This window comes from Emys orbicularis, chromosome 7, assembly GCF_028017835.1.
Source record: "Emys orbicularis isolate rEmyOrb1 chromosome 7, rEmyOrb1.hap1, whole genome shotgun sequence".
Lineage (NCBI taxonomy): Eukaryota > Metazoa > Chordata > Testudines > Emydidae > Emys > Emys orbicularis.
Window position 1 is genome coordinate 120630192 of NC_088689.1, and position 6014 is coordinate 120636205.

Here is a 6014-nt window from a genome sequence, read left to right on the forward strand (position 1 = left end):
CCAATCCTGCTTTCACTAGAGTCATTAGGAGTTTTGTCCTTGACTTTAAAAGGAGGACTAGGCCCAACGTGCAATACAAATGACCAGTGCCATAGAACAGCATCTGATTACCTTTGTCTCCTTCAAAAAAGGAGACATCACCATACAGAAAACTGGTTTGGTTGCAGAAAAATTTGGAATTTTCTGACCTGCAGAGAAGTATCAGGGAAGCCAATTCAATCCCAGCAGTGATTGTACAAGATTGAGTCCATAAGAAGGCAGATACTACGAGGAAAGACAACACAGGGTAATGCAGAATCAGTAGGGAAAGGAAGAGAAATGATACTCAATGACTGAATCCTGCAAGTACATGTACAACTGAAGACCTCTACTATTTTAGTTAATATGAAACTATGTTGTTGTTTTACAGTGTAATACACATCTTTGGCCCAGGGCCGGCTCCAGGCACCAGTGAAGGAAGCAGGTGCTTGGGACGGCCAATGGAAAGGGGCGGCACGTCTGGGTCTTCAGCGGCGAGTCCCTCAGTCCCTCTCTTCCTTTGAGCTGCCGCTGAAGAGGAAGAGAGGGAGTGAAGGCCCCGCCGCCGAAGAATGGAGCAGCACAATTGAGCTGCCGCCAAAGTGCCACCGCGGCTTTTTTTTTTTTTTTTTTTTGCGCTTCACCGCTTGGGGCAGCAAAAAAGCTGGAGCCGGCCCTGCTTGGGCCAAAATTCTTCTGTCATACCACTAAGTCAAGTGAGAAAGGAACAGGGTCTCTTGTTATTATGAAGGAAATGCATATATTTTGTCCCTTTCAGTAGCCATATTCAATTATCTTGCTGGAATAGACCCAATTTTCTTTGTTAAATTCAATGAGCATTAGCAGAGGACAAATTTCCCTTTAGGCCAAATCCCTGCACATGCCAATTATCTTGAAAAGATAAGACCTTTAAAGACACACAGTATAACAAAGAATTTACAAGGCAGAAATGTATTAAAAAGAAGGCTCATTGAGGTCGGATGTCAATTTTATACAAGCTAGCTCCCCAAGAAAGGATATGATTGAAATGAACCAGAGGGGGGGAAGACATAATAAAGATTAAGTGCCCAATGTGCCCTCAGTTACGCACATACAATCCGCTGAGGTCAACGGGCCAAATTCATTGTTGGTGAAAGAGGGTGCAACTCTGCAGGTGTATTTGGTCCAATGGGACTACATAGATGTACTAGGAGGGCAGTTTGACCTGGAACATTTAGGGTTTAGTCTTCATTTCTAAATTTAAAATATCCACAAAATGTAATTTGAAAAACCAACAAAATCTTGTTTTAGTCTTAAAGCGTGGTATGGAAGAATAAGGTTTTGTACTTCAAACTATAACTTTATTGTTAAAAATAAGTTAACAGAAAATGATCATTTATTGTAAATATGCAACATATTAAGAACAGCCTCATACAGAACTGCATAACTACACTAATACCCAGCTATTATCAAACCTCCATTGTGTTGTGCATATAGGTGGTCAGGGCAAAATATGGTCCTTAAAGTAACGAGACCTATTACTGTGATCCTTTTAATTTGTTCTGATTTAAAAAAAAAAAAAAAAGAAAATGTGGAGTTTGCTTAAAAGTTCATTTATTTATACTGTAAGCCAAAGAATCTTAAACATAGAAATGCACCGCGATGCCTCCTTGGGAGCAATAAACAATTGGTGCACTTGTCAGATAAAATATACAAGCATTTAAATGATACAGAAATTGATCATAATTCTTTACACATTCATATGTACATGCGCGCACATACACACATCAAAAAATAGTTTCCAGTTTCCTCCTGTAAAGAACAGAAATTATAGCAAAGCTATGTAGCTCAGTTTGCCAGGTGCAGCCAAACAGCCAAAAAAGCCCTCACATTATAAAATGATGCAAAGAAATGCCTCCCTCACTGTATAATGTGTATTTTTATTCTGACACTTCCTTAAAAGGGTTAGGGCTGAAAGGAGGTGCTCAGCACTGCTCAGTGTCAGGCCCTTTTTTGTATAACTTTAGCAAGTTCAAGTATAGCACAGCAAATTTAAAACCTAGAAATGTGCATTATAGCCCTGATCAGGCCAAGACTTAGGCACATGCTTCATTTTATACACTGCAAGTAGTTCCACTGACTGCAATGGGGCTACTCACAGTGTGAAAAGTTTAAGCCTTTGCAGGATCACAGCCTGCGTTCAAATAACTAGGGCACAGTTATTTAGGCTGTACCATACCACACTGTTCTGAATGCAGCGGATGAATTTTTCTTTGTGAAATCTGGGTTACCAACTCTCTGAATGTGCCAAAGAATGAATTTGTATTAATCTACAGATAACTATTTTGGTGTTCCCGCTTTTAGTGCTAATACGTTATGGTGTCATTGCTTAGTGTGGTACATGAAAAATGGTATTCTGTTTTGTTGGGGGGGGTTTCGTTACCAATACAATAATAGTATATAAGGGGAGGGAAAAATATATAAATCCTACATAAGTATTTACATAGTTCCATTATTAAAATAAATGAGGCTAATTTACAAGTAATTAGCAATGAGTATGAAGTGTGATTAAAGTAAGCTTAATATTAAAACCAACTGCTGTTGAAATGAAGACAAATGTTTTTTGGAAGCAGTAGTAAAATATAAATTAATAATTCTAGTCAGAATGAGAAAAAAAATTATGTAACTTTTAAAAAAAGGCTTTGGAGTGTTCAAATTACAGCTCAATTAATTTTTTCAGAAAAACAATACCAATAAAAAGTTATTTTCCTGCATAATCGCCTTCACATTACACTGAAAGCTATTTTCACGTTAAAATGTATACTTCATATACCTTAGACAACTGTTAACATAATGTTCTTTATAAAAATATAGCACCACCTGTAAACACTGTTTTAATCTCCAATAACTTTATAAGTAATAATGCCTTTATTTTGTAATTAACTATAGTATCTTATTTGATTCCTTCATCACAAATATGTTCCCATGGTTCCAAGTTCTACTGAATCATAATGGACAATAATCATAACCTACTAAGCGTCTGCGAGTTAGCAACTCTACTGCTGTATATGAGAGACATTGTTCTAAAATGCAAAGTTCCAAGTTCTGGGCAAGACGACTTTTGCTCTACAAACTTCTGTGGCTTGTAGATACCACAGAGATGAGCAATTTAGAAATGCTCAGAGGATGTCTAATCTAACCAAACAGGACCTACAGACAGTCTGCTTTATCCTGATTTAGGAAATCAAACTATTTTTTAAGTGTGCGCTATTGCCAACCCCAAAATGTTTAAAAATCATGAATCAAGCTCCAGACAGCACAAGAGTATTTTAAATATCGTGAAGCTTTTAAAATAATACACTTTGGGTTCTTTTTATTTGTTTACTAGCTTTTGAGTAGTTCAGGTACACTCGGGTCACATTTTCAAGCTCTTCTCCATAACCACAAGAGCCAAAAAACTTACATTTCTTTTTAAATGAAAACTGAAATTCTGAAGAAATCATCTGACTCCAGGAGTTGGGGCTTGAAGAAAAATGCTAAATATTTCAAGCCCGCACTATATAGGTTTAAATGCCTTTCTGGTCCCCCGTTAAGAGGGATAGCTGAAAGACTGTTCAGAATGACTGCTTCTGTCCATTGCTAGTTAAGGTACTTTGATCTCTTACATAGTAAGAGCATAAGATAATGTGAGGATGAGAGCCAGAAATGTGCAAATTGTGAGGGGGAAGGGGAGTGTGTGGGGGAGGGTGGGGGGTTTGAGGGTCCTATTAGGCCTTGTGTCAGAGAACTGTTCTTTTGTCTGTTGCCTCTCTTCTGAAGACTAGTCCAGCCCGGGGGTGAAATCACGGACTTTAGTGGGGCCAGGATTTCAAGTCTGGTATTCTGGGCTCTTCCATTTCACTCTACTCGGACGCTTCCCTAGTGCTGCTGTCTGTCATGCCATGCCATTCATTCAGTGTGCCTACAGATGTGTCTCATATGTTTTCACACCCCATGCATTTGTAAAAGGTTTCCACAGGCACTTACCACTGTGTACAACCTGCCTGTTTGGCAGCCTTAGCTGCCAGCAAACCTCATGTCTTCCTCTCCCTCACAAGCCAGGTATTGCATTTGGGCACATTAGTGTCAACTGTTCTGATTAGGCAGAGAGAGACAGCTAGCCTGCTGTTACTGGAGAAGAGGGACACACGTAGGCCACCCATCTAAGAGGATTTTCGGTTGGCACGTGTTCCCTCGCGAAACTGCGTATATCAGTCATGAATGGTGAGGGCAGCAATGCCATCACTGCAGACAGTCTTGCACTTCTAGACTCTAATTAAAGTGACATGTCCCTAGCACTCACCAGCCATGCAAGGTAAGTATGTATGCCTGGAAAACTATTGGTATTACATGCATATTATAATGCAGTCTAGCGCAACTTTTTCATTACAGAATAGTTCCCCCTCGACACCTTGCGTACTAGACATAAAAGACTGTTCCAAGTGATGGCTGATTTTTCTGCTGAACAGATAAGGTAAGGTAAGGCTGTCTATTCAGTTGCCTTCCACATGCTGAACAATATAACCTTTCTGCTGTATACATCCCTCAAGATTTTCACTTACAAAGTGTCTTTTATGGGTCTGTCATTGCACCATGAATCCTTAAAGTTTCAGGTTTCCTACAGCTTCTGCTGAGCATCTTTTAACTACTGCAAGTTTTAATGAGCTGTGTAACACTGTCCGTAACCTTCAATCTAACTACTTACAACATGAACATTCTTTTGAAATATAACCTAAATTAAATATTTTAAATAAAAAACAAACATCAAAGCCATCTTGTATCCCATTTCACTTTGAGGCCATTAGTTAAAATCCTGGCACAGATGCTGAACTTCAAGGGATGAAAGTGCCAAGCAGAGATGTGGATTTTTTTTTTTTTTTTAATGTCCAAGAACAAGTGGATTTTTGGCATATTGGAAAAAGCAGTCAGAGGCAGCAATCTCAGTCTCCCAGTAACGCTGTGCTGGAAGAAAGGTTCTCAGTGGTACAGAATTATTCCCAAGCAGTACGTAGTAATTAAAGAAGGTTAATGAGAAAAACAGTTCAATAGTACCTGTTTTCCTACTGTTCATTCACAGTGTTCTTGGCCTGTTTTTAACATAATTAAAACCACAAAATAGCAAGAAAGGTAATGTATTTAAAACGGGAAGAAAAAAAGACCAAAGCCATGTTCCCACAGAGAGGGGAATTTAAAACAGACACTTGAAATCTAGGTACTTTCAGCAAGTGAGTTAACACTAGTTTCAAGTACTGTACTTATCTCTACATCCCTCTCCCAATATTTGTGCATATGTTCTTCTTAGTGGCTTTAATGGGCCTCCCTCCTGTTGCTGTGTGAAAGGCCCAAACAAAACAGGGAAAGTAGGCCAGGGAACAATGATACTCACTAGACACAAAGTGCTGTCAAATGCACAAAGTAAACAAACAGACCCTCCCCCCCCCACCCACACACCTTTCAGTGATTTTTAAGCAGATGGTTTCCCTTTAATACAGTCATGTTTAACTAAGGCTGTCATGATGGTTTGCGCATCTATTTTTAAGTCAGTGAGGCTGTCAATTTAAATCTAGACCCAAATTTAAATCTTGTGGGATGAATTTTTTTTTTTTTTTAAATAAAGCAGATGTTTCCACAACTGAAAAACACGTCCAATGAAAATAGTTGTTTTTAAACACATACACATTCCCCTGAAGTGTTTAAACTTAAACATGACAGAACTAAAAACATGAAACTCATTCTAGCAACAGTCAAACCATTGATTCTCCTTGTTCAAGGGGAGAAAAATGCAGGAAGTGAACAAAGAGTATAAGTAGTGGCAGTTTGAATGGATTTTTAAAATTCCATATTAATCATTTAAGGAGTTATTAATGAAACAGGAAATTCATGAATTCCAAGGCCAGAAGGGACAACTGTGATAATCTTGTCAGACCTCCTGTATTACACAGGCCATAGAACTTTTCCAAAATAATTCCTAGAGCAGA